The sequence below is a fragment of the Aquarana catesbeiana genome, linkage group LG04 (genome assembly GCF_042186555.1).
Source record: "Aquarana catesbeiana isolate 2022-GZ linkage group LG04, ASM4218655v1, whole genome shotgun sequence".
In the NCBI taxonomy this organism is placed as follows: Eukaryota; Metazoa; Chordata; class Amphibia; order Anura; family Ranidae; genus Aquarana; species Aquarana catesbeiana.
Window position 1 is genome coordinate 516,730,927 of NC_133327.1, and position 14,601 is coordinate 516,745,527.

Below are 14,601 nucleotides of genomic sequence, written 5' to 3' on the forward strand. Positions count from 1 at the left end.
TCTTACCTTTATCATCCTTCACACGGCATTTAAGTCTGCCCAGTTTGTGAAAACTTGGCAGCAAATCTGGTTCCATGCCCTCCTCTTGCTCGCTCGCAGCTTGTAGCATGGATCTCTGGAATCATAGAGACAGGGGTGCTGCTTTACCATTCTAATAAAGCTCTCCTGATCTAAAAGACATACTGTCTCATCCACTTCACTCTCTATATTGCTGGCCTCCATGTCTTCTAACCAAAAAATGGTGATCTGTGCACTTCCTGTGTATGTTTTATGTCATTTCCTTTATGTAATTTTATTTCACTTGAGCAGATAAAAGCCACAAAACGCCCGTAGAAACGCTAGTTGTCGCGCTAGACGCTTGAATCGAGCGTTTCCATTAGTTTCTATGGGAATACAAACGCTCCAAAAACGCCCAAATATGCCCGATTCGCGCGACAAAAAAGGGTCCAGAACTTGTTTGAGCTTCAGGCGACTTGGAGTGGAGATGTGAACCATCTCCATAGAGAATAATGTATTTTTTCCCCTCAAGCGTTTTGTAGCTTCAGGCTTCAAGCTACAAAACGCTCAGGTGTGAATGGGGCCTAAGATAATAAACAGTCCATGTGCTTGTTTTTGTATGTTTTATTGAGGGAATTTAACTTGGATGGGGTAAGGGAAATATGGGATGCCTGGTGAATTGTATATCAATCAATTGGGAGGAACTATGTACACTCCCTGTACACGTTAATACGTCTCCTCCAGCACTTTCCTTGCTTGCAGACTATTCCTTTTCCTTCCTCCTGCAAAACTCTTAATCCTCAGAACCAGCTAGCACATGTAAGGTTAGGCCTGACACTGGCTCAGCCAGGCCTCAGCAACTGCCCTTTGCAGGCAGGGACCATGGGTCCCTATAGTATAGGGAAAGAAATAGAAAGTCTGTAGTGCTCGCTGTCCTACAGATGGACTACTGCTCCCAGTCAGCCCTCTTCAGGCCCTGAAACCCCCACCCCCCCGGCTGCAGCTGCCCGACTCCACTGCCCATGAATTCCCAATCTTCTCCACTGGCTCTGAACCCATCCCAGACTGCATGCTCCCAGTCCTCTCAGGTGTGCCTCCCCAGTCCTCCTGACTGTGCATGTCACTCACCAGCCCTCCTGGCTGTAATCGGTGATTCCCTCCTGAAGACTTGCTTGGCAATACTAGCTCCTGCTGAACTCTTCGCTCCTCCTGTGCCTCCTGTCCAAAACCTTCACATTTTCTGGAAAGGCTCTGTCCTGCACCCGAGCCTTGTCCCCCCCCCCCCAGACTTTAGAGCTCCCTCCAAGGCCCTGGCAGCCGAGTACTCCATCTCCAGTTTTTCCACCCGACAACTCCTCCCCAGCTGAGCTGACTATGGGATTTCAAGGAGGCCTGTCCCCTGCCAATCCAGGTTGGGTCTCCTTAGAACACCCCAGGCAGCTCCAACTCTCCTCTCCTTCTAGAATCCTCTAGAAGAAAAAGGGAGGTCTCAGTGACGCTGCCTGTGAGTCACCAGCTGCTAATTTTGAGCCCACAAACCAAAACAAACAGGCCTGGCTGCTAGCCAGGCCTGCCTAAATTTACCTACTCTTCAAAACAAAAATCCTATTCTAGCACCTACCTAAGTAGAGGGTGCTACATATATACAGTATCTCACAAAAGTGAGTACACCCCTCAAATTTTTGTAAATATCTTATTATATCTTTTCTTGTGACAACACTGAAGAAATTACACTTTGCTACAATGTAAAGTAGTGAGTGTACAGCTTGTATAACAGTGTTAATTTGCTGTCCCCTCAAAATAACTCAACACACAACCATTAATGTCTAAACCGCTGGCAACAAAAGTGAGTACCCCCCTAAGTAAATATGTCCAAATTGGGCCCAATTGGCTATTTCCCCCCCCCCCCCCCCCCCCCGGTGTCATGTGACTTGTTAGTGTTACAAGGTCCCAGGAAGTTCAACATGGCACCTCAACGGTGGCCAAGACTATACAGCGGTTTAACAGGACAGTTTCCACTCAGAACAGGCCTCGCCATGGTCAAACAAAGAAATTGAATACACGTGCTCAGCTCCAGATCCAGAGGTTGTCTTTGGGAAATAGACGTATGAGTGCTGTCAGCATTGCTGCAGAATGCAGAGGTTTAAAGGGTGGTGAGTCAGCCTGCCAGTGCTCAGACCATACACCGCACACTGCATCAAGTTGCATGGCTGGTGTTCCAGAAGGAAGCCTCTTCTAAAGATAATGCACAAAAAAGCCCGCTGAAGACAGACTAAGAACATGGATTAATGGAACCATGTCCTGTGGTCTGATGAGACCAAGATAAACTTAATTGGTTCAGATGGTGTCAAGTGTGTGTGGCGGCAAACAGGTGAGGAGTGCAAAGACAAGTGTGTCTTGCCTACAGTCAAACGTGGTGGTGGAAGTGTCATGGTCTGGGGCTGCATGAGTGCTGCCGGCACTAGGGAGCTACAGTTCATTGAGGGAACCATGAATGCCAACATGTACTGTGACATACTGAAGCAGAGCATGATCCCCTCCCTTTGTAGACTGGGGCGCAGGGCAGTATTCCAAGATGATATTGTCCCTAAACACACCTCCAAGATGACCACTGCCTTGCTAAAGGAGCTGAGGGTAAAGTTGCATGGACTGGCCAAGCATGTCTCCAGACCTAAACCCTATTGAGTATCCTCAAATGGAAGGTGGAAGAGTGCAATGTCTCTAACATATACCAGCTCTGTGATGTTGTCATGGAAGAGTGGAAGAGGACTCCAGTGGCAACCTGTGAAGCTCTGGTGAACTCCATGCCCAAGAGGGTTAAGGCTGTGATTGAAAATAATGGTGGCCACACAAAATATTGACACTTTGGGCCCAATTTGGATATTTTACCTTGGGGATGTACTCACTTTTGTTGCCAGAGGTTTAGACATTAATAGCTGTGTGTTGAGTTATTTTGAGGGGACAGCACATTTACACTGTTATACAAGCTGTACACTCACTGCTTACATTACACTGTAGCAAAGTGTCATTTCTTCAGAGTTGTCACATGAAAAGATATAATAAAATATTTACAAAAATGTAGGGGGTGTACTCACTTTTGTGAGATACTGTGTGTGTGTGTGTGTATGTATATGTATATATATGTGTGTGTGTGTGTGTGTGTGTGTATATATATATATATATATATATATATATATATATATATATACAAGGTACTTGTACTCGGTCCTAAAAAAGTGGTATCGGGACAACCCTAATATATATATATATATATATATATATATATATATATATATATATATATATATATTAGGGTTGTCCCGATACCACTTTTTTAGGACCGAGTACAAGTACCTTTTTTCCAAGTACTCGCCGATACCGATTACCGATACTTTTTTTTAATGTCACGTGGCAGTGTTTTTTTTTTTTTTTTTTTAACAGTGCTTTCTTTTTTTGGGGGGGGGGGGGGGGGGGGGGGGTGAACGGTGTATGTGTGTGTGTTTTTTTGTTTTTTTTTATTTACAATTTTTATTTTTTACAATAATATTTTTTTTATTCTTTATTGCAATGTGTGTTTTTTTTTTTTTTTTTGTTATTTTTTTAATCAGCCCTGTTGGGGGGCTTTGGTGAGATATCAGGGGTCTTAACAGACCTCTGATATCTCCCCCTTGAGACAGAGAAAGAGACAGAGGATAGAGATTCCCCAGTCCCTTTCTCTGCAGCCTCTGCTGCACTGAAAATGAATGGAGAGAAGACAGCGGCTCCTCTCCATTCATAAACTGACACATCGTAATCACAGGAGATTACAATGTTTCAGTTATGTGAATGGACAGAGTCAGCTGACTCTATCCATTCACAAAGGAAGGAGGAGGAGGACAGCACAACAGAGGGGGAGAACGGAGGGGGAGAGAGAAGGAGAGAGGAACGGAGGGGGACAGCGGAGAGGCACAGAGAAGGAGAGAGGAACAGAGGGGGACAGCGGAGAGGCACAGAGAAGGAGAGAGGAACGGAGGGGGACAGCGGAGAGGCACAGAGAAGGAGAGAGGAACGGCGGAACGGAGGGGGACAACGGAGGGGGACAGCGGAGGGGGACAAAGGAAAGGAGGGGGCATGGAGGAGGATGCAGTGACAGTCAGCGGTGACCGATCACCGCTGTATGTCACTAAAGCCGCTGGGGGAGAATCTTGTAACTCCCCCACGCGCCGATCACAGCGTAGGTATCGGGGGAAGCATCGGGAGCATTTGCCCGAGTACAAGTACTTGGGCAAATGCTCGGTATCGGTGCCGATACCGATACTAGTATCGGTATCGGGACAACCCTAATATATATATATATATATATATATATATATATATATATATATATATATATATGTATATGTATATGTATATGTATATATATATATAATAAATATATATATATATGTATGTGTGTAATGGCGGCGATCAGCAACTTATGATGGAACTGCAATATTGTGGCAGATAATATGACACTGACACTTTGCGGGTACCAGTGACACGAATACAGTGATCTGTGCTAAAATATACACTGTCACTGTACTAATGATACTGGCTGGGAAGGGGGTTAAACATCTGGGGCAACCAAGGGGTTAAATGTTTGCCTAACCAGTGTCTGTGTGTACCATGTGTTGGATTCTGTTCCCTGCTTTGCAGGGAAACAAAATTCAGCACATTCCTGCTCACAGGACAGAGCTCTGCCCAGTCTGTCTCCTCGCTGATCATTGGGTGCCGGACATCCATTGGACAGCACCCGCTGATCGGCTTCTGCTGTGACTAATCACAGCAGAAGCAGCGTGCCCCCTACATGGAACAGCAGAATCACGTACAGTACATCCGGAAAGTATTCATATAGCTTCATTTTGTTATGTTACATTTTTATTCCAAAATGGATTAAATTAACTATTTTCCTTAAAATTCTACAAACAATACCCCATAATGACTACATGAAAGGAGTTTGTTTGAAATCTTTGCAAATTTATTAAAAATAAAAAGCGAAAAAATCCCATGTACATTAGTATTTACATTATTTGCTCAACACTTTGTTGAAGCACCTTTGGCACCAATTACAGACTCAAGTCTCTTTGCTATGATGCTACAAGGTTGGCACACCCATTTTTGGTCAGTTTCTACCATTCTTCTTTGAAGGACCTCTCGAACTCCATCAGGTTGGATATACACAGTATATAATACAGTGCAGTGTGGTGTTGCAAAACAAAAAATACATCATGTCCGGAAGGCCACTGGAGAGGCAGACGCTCACAGGCCACTAAAAGAGGGCAAGCAGCCTCTGTGTCTACAGTCAACAGTGGTGGTCATGGACATGGTGCATCCTTTGAAGGTGGCCGTGGGGCACACTTGTCCTCATCCTCCTCATCCTCTGTCACCCAGGCTCAGAGTAGTTTGCCTTCCAACATAGCTGCCAAAGCGGCCTATTTCATCGGCTCCTTGTCCACAGTCACTCCTTCCGTAGCCCCACCATCATGCATGAAGGAGTCCCCAGAATTATTCAACCACAGTGTCGGGTACATGCTGCTGGAGGATGCGTAGCGATTTGAAGGCTGCGATGTTGGTTCCCAGGTTGAGGAAGGGAGTAACCTGAGCCTAGAGAGAGAGGGTGCCACAGAAGGACAAGACGTTAGCAGTCATGTTCCCCCAGCTGCAGCATTCTGCCAAGTTTGCTCCAGTGACGAGGAGGGAGGGGATGATGAGGTCACTGACTGTACTTGGGTGCCCAAGAGAAGAGAGGAAGAAAGTGAGGAGAAGGAGGCACAACTCCAACGAGGCAAGATGTCCTCTAGGGGAAAGCTTAAGGGCAGCCACCCTATTGCATCACACGTGCCTTCATCAGCCCCTGATGAAGGCACATGATCCCTGTGCCGAACAGGCGTAGGGGAGGGGCCAGGACGCAGCTGTCAGCACGGAGAAAGAGACCAGAGGAGTATACCACACCGCACGCCATACCAGCATTTTGCTTTCTCATATGTGAAGCCTTGATTAGGATGGTGCACTCACGCACCCACACAATTTGGAGGACAACATCAGCATATCTGTTAGAGCCCAGGAGTGGCTCCCAAGCGTGATTTGACATAGTTTGGGTACTGTGTCACACGCTCTGAGGTGAGCGCATATGCTTTTGGGGGTCACCGGAGAGCACTGGAGCATGTTATATATTTACACTTTTTGGATGAGCATGATGGATATCTCTGGAGATGGACACTGTATTTGTGCACTTTGCAATTTTTATTTATGAACTTTATTAATCACCTTATTGAAAGAGTGAGCACTCTTCTCAACCAGAATTTGCACTTGGATTTTTAGTATTTTCATGCACGTTGTATTTTGTTGATTACACCACAAAATAATTTACCACAGATTGTAATTTATTGTTTTAGATATTTTGGGATATATTGGTTATTATTCAACATTTATTAATTTTTTTCATACACTGATTTTTATATTTTTTATTATAATTTCTCTAGCGCAGACACATTTACTTTATTATATTGCTATTTGCACGGGTATGAAACGTGATTAGTGTTTGCAGCTTGTTATCACTAAAGGTTTAATTTGAAGGCATTAACCCATCTGTGGCTCGCAAGATCTTCCCATATATAAATGCTATCTTGGCCACATTGCTAGCACTGCAATTGCTGCCTTTTCAGCTGGTAGACTCTGCCCCTTTCGTGAATTTGTGGATGTGCTGTACCTCAGTGGCAGGTTCCAAAAAGCCATTTCTTCTCACGGAAGGCCATTCCGGGTTTCCACCGGCATGCGGAAGGCAATGTTTTGGCCTCAATGGACAGGGCGGTCAGCAGTAAGGTTTATATTACCACTGACTCATGGTCCAGCAGGCATGGGTGGGACGTTACCTTTCCTTCACGGCGCACTGGGTAACTCTGCTGGCAGCTGGGAAGGATGCAGGACAGGGTTCAGTGTTGTTGGAGCTTGTTCCGTCCACCATGCCTCTAAAATGCTAGTGGTGATTCTGCCACAGCTCTCTCTTCCTCCCCCTCCTCTTCTTCTTCCTCTATAGCCTCTTCTGCCGATTTGTCCTCTGAACCAGCGGTGCTCCGTAAGCGTTCAAGGGACTACGCAAGCAGTCAGGCTAAAAGATGCCATGCGGTGCTTGAGTTGGTCTGCCTAGGGGACAGAAGCCACACTGGGGCAGAGATTCTGTCAGCTCTGCAGGGGCAGGCTCAGAGGTGGTTGATACCATGCCAGCTTCAGCCAGGAATGGTTGTATGTGACAATGGTACCAAATCTCCGCCCTCCGACAGGGACACTTGATCCATGTTCCATGTTTGGCACACATCTTGAATTTGGTGGTGCAGTGGTTCTTGAGCAGGTACCAAGGCTTAAAAGATACCCTGAGGCAAGCCAGAAAAGTCTGTGGTCATTTCTACCGGTGATACAATGCCAGTGCTCGGCTGGCTGACATTCAAAGGGAATGCAACCTGCCCACCAACCGCCTTATTTGTGACAGGCCCACCAGGTGGAACTCAAAGTTGGCAATGTTGCAGCGGCCGCACACACAGCAGAGGGCCATCAATGAGTATCTGTGCGAGTATGGCACCAGGACAGGGTCAGGGGAGCTTGGCTTCTTTTCCCCACGCTGGTGGCTACTGATCAAGGATGCATGCACTGTCCTTTCACCATTTGAGGAGACCACAAAGATGGTGAGCAGCAACAATGCATGCATCAGTGACACTGTCCCTCTAGTTTTCCTGCTGGAGCACATGCTTTGTGGAATCATGGACGGGGCACTTGAGGCAGAACAGCGGGAGGAGGACTTCCTCTCCTCTCAAGGCCTCCTTTACCCAGATAGCATTCCTGTGTGCCCGCCAAACACACAGGAAGAAGAGGAGGAGGAGGATTGTGTCAGCATGGATGTAGAGGATAATACTCAGCAGCTGTCTTCAAGGGATGGTTTTCAGTCCCCAGAAACCCAAGGAGTTGTACGTGGCTGGGAAGAGGTAGTAACAGATAATGTGATTTTTAGTGACCCAGAGGACTCAGAATCTAATGCCTCCGCAAACTTACGCTGCATGGCCTCCCTGATTCTGCAAAGCCTGCAAAAGGACCCTAGGATGTATTCTTCTAAATATTTTTTTTTTAAAGATATATTTTTATTGGTTTTAGGTTCAGAACAAACCAACAAACACAAAACAATTACAAACAAAAGAGAAAAGAAAAAAAAACACACAAGAGTGTCTGATACACTAGTCATACAAAAGTGGTATCCAAAATACAATTAGATCGCACAAGTCATTATAGAGAAAAATCATTACAAAAGGTCTGAGATATTTGTGATAATAAGAATAGCAAATATAGGCATATTGCATGACATAACCGTATTAAAGGATCTTGTATTGGAGGTCTCTGGGGCGCGGCCCATCAATAATCAATTATGGTCAATGTTGAGAAAGAGTTAACGGACTAGCCAACCATTTACCCCAAATTTTATGAAATGTTTTATTCCTTTTCCGAATTTCAAAGGTCATTTTATATAATGGAATAGAGTCATTAATAAGTTTTAACCATAGGGATTTCAAAGAGGTCTGTGCACCTTTCCAGGACAGTAGAATAGATTTTTTAACATAAAAATAAAGTATACGGAGCAGTCTCTTGGCATGTGATGGTATGTGTAATTCACCAAATACACCCAGCAGGCAATTTTTAGGGTGAATTATGTTAGGAACACCCAACACAGTTGATATAAAGGCACCCACTTCCTCCCAGAAATCTCTAACTATGGGCATGACCAAAAGCAATGTAAGAAGTCTGTCTCTTAGCCGCAGTCTCGGAAACAGACAGCCAATGGTAAAAGACCCATTTTATGTACTCTGGCTGGGGTAAGGTGGGTTTGATGAAAGATTTTAACTTGTATGATGCGGTCTCGGGAAGAAATAAGAGAAGTTTTATATGTGTCGCTAAATTCTGACCAATCCTCATTCACCATGGAGATATCCATTGAAGCCCACTTCTCTTGTGCTTTATGAAACCTGGGGTTAAAGTCGGTCATTAGGGCTGCATAGTAAGTGGATACTAATTTAGTGGGTTCTGGTTGCCTGAGCATTCTTTCCAACGGGGGCAGGTCAGTAATATCATCCAGGGTACCAAATTGGGCATGTATGGCATGTCTGAGCTGATAGTAATAAAATAGGTGTGATCTTGGTAAGTCAAAGTCCCTTTGTAACTGTGGGAAAGTTTTAAAGCCCTGTGCATTATATAAATGACACAAATATTTAACCCCTTTAGAGTACCAGCGGTTGGCATCTGGAAGAGAGTACAATTCTTGCAGATTGGGGTTAAACCACAAGGGGTTATTAGGGAATTTCAGCCAAGAATGTTTAGATATTTTCATAGTAATATATTTAAACAATAAAAGGGAAGTGGAGAGTTGGGAGGTTCCAGGGCGGTCAGGGACCCGGCCTCTATATATTATATTATGTAGAGTTTCAAGGGAAGGGGCGATAGCTTCCTCCGTGGCTGTACAGGCATTAGCTGGATCTGGATTCATCCAGTCATGTATGTGTACCAGTTGGGATGCCATATAGTAGAGAAAGAATTTAGGGAATGCTAGACCCGCCAAATGGGCTGGCAGTCTCAGCATCTTGAGTGCCACTTTGGGGGATCCGCCCTTCCACAGGAAAGTAGTACATATCATATCTATGAAGGTAGCTTTTGGTATTTTACATGGGGAATTAGTAAGGATATAAAGCAATCTAGGTAAATAAATCATTTTAAGAATATTGGCCCTCCCCATGAGGTCTAAAGGTAAATCCATCCACTGTTTAGTTTGTTCCTGGAGGCGGGCCAACAAAGGATCTAGATTATTGGTAACATATAGAGATAAGGGGACCTGAACTAATACTCCAAGGTATCTAAAGGAGGACACCACCTGGAGTTTGGAGGCCGGGTGTATCTGAGGAGGGTTATTCACGTCTAAGGGGAAAAGGCTGGATTTGTCCCAGTTAACCCGGAATCCAGAGTAGTCCCCAAAGGTAGTGATCTCCTCCAGCAAGGCCTGCAGAGACTCATTTGCATCGGCCAGATACACCAATGTGTCATCCGCATAAAGTGAAATGCGCTCCTCTATATTCGCAATTGGGAGTCCTTTAATTGTGGGGGAGGAGCAATTGCGAACTGCAAGGGGCTCCATGACCAGGGCAAACAACAGGGGCGACAATGGGCACCCCTGTCGAAGGCCCCTGGTGATCGGGAAGGGCTCTGTGATAGATGAATTGACCCGCACCCGAGCTGTTGGAGAGGTATACAGAAGTTTTATCCATGCTACCACACGGAGGCCGAAGCCATATTTCTGTAACACCTGAAAAAGGTACATCCATTCCACACTGTCAAATGCTTTACAGGTGTCTAAGGACACAATGGCGCGAGTGGGAGGGCAGTCATGTGGATATTGCAGATTGTGAAACAATCTGGGAATGTTCATTCTAGTAGACCTACCAGGGATAAAACCACCCTGGTCACTATTAACCAAGGATGCGACCACAGTATTCAACCGATTTGCTAATATTTTGGCCAGAATCTTAACGTCCACATTTATGAGAGAAATCGAACGATAAGATTCACAGTTAAGTGGGTCTTTACGGGGTATTAATAGGAGTATTATCAAGGCCTCTCGCATCGTTGGGGGAGGATCCCAGCATCTAGGGCTTTGTTATATGTCCGCAGGAGGAAAGGGGATAGAAGGTCCTTGAACTTAGCATACCATTTGGTCGGGAAACCATCAGGTCCAGGAGTCTTATGTGCAGGCATTTAGGAGATTGCTGCAGCAATCTCCTCGGCTGAAATAGGCGCCTCCAACATATCTCGACCCTCATCTGACAATGAGGGAAGAGATATGTCAGCCAAGTAAACAGACAGCTGGGAATCATCATAATCAACCCTGGAAGTATACAGCTTTTTGTAAAAACATAGAAAAGAATCTAAGATATCTCCTGGGTTATCACTAATAGTACCTTGAGCAGTAATGATACGTGGTATGGAAATGGGGGAATGGTCAGGTATGCCAAGAGACGTCCTGCTTTATTACCATGTTCAAACAACTTTTGGGAGACATGCAACATGCATTTTTGTGTGAGATCTAGCAGACGGAGTTCATACTCCCTGCGGCTCTGTAACCATGCCTCCCTAGTGTCAGAGGCAGGGTTAGAGGCATAATCGGATGCCGCGTGCACCATAGCAGTTTCTAATTCCTCAGTAAGCATCTGGTTATTTTTTCGTAAGATCTCTGTGATAGACATAAAGGTACCTCTCAATGTAGACTTGAATGTGTCCCATTCCGTGGAAGGGTCCGCTTTATCTACATTATTTTTCCAGTATTTAGAAATGCTCATCCTACATTCTCCCTGCACCACCTCATCCTCCAACCAGTACGAGTTTAGGTGCCATAGAGCAGGTCCCGAGCCTGGGAGGAGGAGGAGGGACACAGAGAGAGGGGCATGATCTAAAACTCCCCTGGGCAGGTATGAAACGGCAGAGACAACAGGAAGGGTCTCCGCCGGCGCAAACGCCATGTCCAGTCTAGACATAGTATGGAAAGAATCCGAATGACAGGAAAAATGGCGCTTATCTGGATGCTTCCAACGCCACACCTCTGTCAGACCATGGACCTGGGCCCAATCTACAAAAGAGGGGAAAGACCTAGCTCCCCCTCCCAAGCGGTCCACTGTTGGGCCTAGGACCGCGTTAAAATCCCCTGCATAAAGCAGGGGGCCGGGGGGTCTATTCAGTAGTTGGAGGGATAACTTGGAGAGTACCGCCACTGAAAATGGGGGGGGAATGTATATGTTCACCAGCGTAAAGGTTATGGTGGAAATTTGTAAAGTAAGAACAATAAACCGCCCTTCTGGGTCTGTTTTAACGCTGATCACCTCAGCTGGGAGAGATTTAGCCAGAAGGATAGATACTCCCCTTGAATAGTTAGTGTGAGTAGCATGGTATAGCTTAGATAACCATGGGCGCTTTAAGGCCCTTGTCTTAGAGCCCGTAAGGTGAGTCTCCTGGAGGCAAATAATGTGAGGATGACATTTTTTTAACACAGAAAAGACCAGGGATCTCTTCTGAGGTGCATTCAGACCTCTAGTGTTCCAGGAGACTATCCTAAGGGACTTTGCCATAGTAAAGCATGTAGTAATAAAGAGACATAGGTGAACATTTGAACTAGTACAAATATAAGCAGATAGGCCGCGCCACCTGAAGCACATACAAGCACATGGCAAAAAAGTGCGTGGATCTGCCTACATGGTAGTATGAACCAAAAAAAAAAAAATAAATAAGGATAAAAACAGAGGCATTAACAAACCGCCATAGGCGGTGACCTGATAGGCCAGTGATGACTCTGGTAGAAATGAGTTGAAAAGGGGATAAAAAGAAGAAAAAGAAAAAAAAAAGCATGAAAAAAAAAGCATCAACAACTCCCTTAAAACCTTTTTGCCCCCCACCACGCTTAGCCATCCCAAACATAGCAAGCCTCGGATCCCTAAACTGAAAGTCCTTCCTAACTAGAAAACTGTGGAAGTCAAAAACTATACCGTGGCCTCGCCACAAGCCGGTAAGAGGGTAACGTGGGGGTCTGGTGAGGCTCCCAACTGGTGACAGAGAAAAAAAACAAAAATTCCCCTTTGATCGTGTCCTGATGAAGGATGCATGGTCTATTCGTTCGTGTGGAAGAGATTGCCAGCTTGGTTACTCTGGAATGCCAGTTACCAGGATTTGCAAACAGTACCTATGCAGGAGAAAACGTAGAGGTGAAGGTCAGAGGAAAATGAAGAAGAATGTAGAGTGTAGACACCGTATCTTGTAGAGCGGGGTGTAGATCTCGCCTGGTAAACAGAGCCAAATGACCAAATCTTCAGACATTGTAAAATTATGGTTATAAAAGCACCAAATCATACAGGGGTGTATGGTGCCTGTATTAAGGCAATCGCTGAATGTCATTGTAGGTTAATGGCTACTTCAATCTCCTCTGCGTCTGTGTGCTGCTCCATAGTGATCATTCAGCCACTTCATGGCCTCCTTGGGGTTGGTGTAGAAATGGGCCTTGCCATCATGAATAATGGGCAATATGGCAGGGAAGAGCATAGCGTAGGAGAGGCCTTCCGTGCGCAGGCGAGATTTCACTGCCGAGAAGGAGATCCGTTGGCGTTGAACTTCAGCAGAAAAGTCCGGATAAACAGCAATATTATTGCCATTAAATGTAAGCGGGCCTTTTTCTCGTGCAAGGCGTAGGATGGCCACTTTATCCTGAAAATTAAGGATGCGTGCAATGATGGAGCGTGGTGGGGCGCCCACCAGAGGAGGACGAGGAGGAGTGCGGTGCGCACGCTCTATAACATGTGAGAATAAAGGTGCATCTTTACCAAAAATGTCCCGCAACCATGAATAAAGAAACTTTTCAGGATGGGGGCCCTCTTCGCGTTCCAGGAATCCCACAAATCTAAGGTTATTCCTGCGAGAACGATTTTCCAAATCGTCGATTTTGGCGCGAAGTGCCGCCATCTCGCTAGTAGTATCACGCATGGTAACAGACATGGGGTGCACAGTATCTTCTAAGGTACTGATCCCTTCCTCAGTGTCTCCTGTGCGGTTCCGGAGGTTCTGGACATCTTGTTTTAATAATGAAAAGTCCATACGGATAGAAGCTATTTGAGTAGAGAGGGAAGCCTTGCAATCCTGGATAGCCAGCATAATGGTAGACAGTGTAGGCTCAGCAGGGGGAGAATCCCCATCCTGACTAAACTCAGCAGATTGCTGTGATTCCTGTGCCTGCAGGGGGTCTGTGTGTGTGAGGAATATAGCAGGAATTGAGGCACTCACCCCTGTTACAGAGTCCTGGACAGCAGAGGAGAAAGCCTGCAGCGCATCTGTGCACTCTGCATGTGTCCCAGCGCCATTTTGCCTCCGGAACCGCACCAACTGTTCCACCATTTGTGAGGGCCGAGGCGGCCCGTATTTCACCATGTCTGCCAGCCTGGTAGGTGCCCACAGCCGTGGGGAACAAAACGATGCCTTCCACAAGGAGATAGGGCCAAGGATAAGGGTAGGATGGTCGTTGAGAGCCGGAGCTGTGAGTCTATGCGACTGCTCTCTTCACCATCCGGCCACGCCCCCCCTTCTACATATTTTTGGTAAAAAAATTGCAATAAGAGTATATTGATTGGTTTTCACAAAAGTTATAATGTCTACAAAATAGGGGATAGATTTAAAGCATTTTCTTATTTTTATTTTTTATCTTTTTACTAGTAATGGCGGTGATTAGCGATTTTTATCGTTACTGCGACATTGCAGCGGACAGATCGGACACTTTTGCCACTTTTTTGAGACCAGTGACATTTATACAGCGATCAGAGCTAAATGTCATTGGCAGGGAGGGGGTTAACACTAGGGGGCGAGCAAGGGGTTGACTGTGTTCCCTAGGTGTGTACTAACTGTGGGGGGGATGGGACTGACTAGGGGAGGAGACCAATCGGTGTTCCTACCTAGTAGGAGCACACAATCTGTCTCCTCTCCCCTGAGAGAACCGGGATCTGTGTGTTTACACACACAGATCCCGGTTCT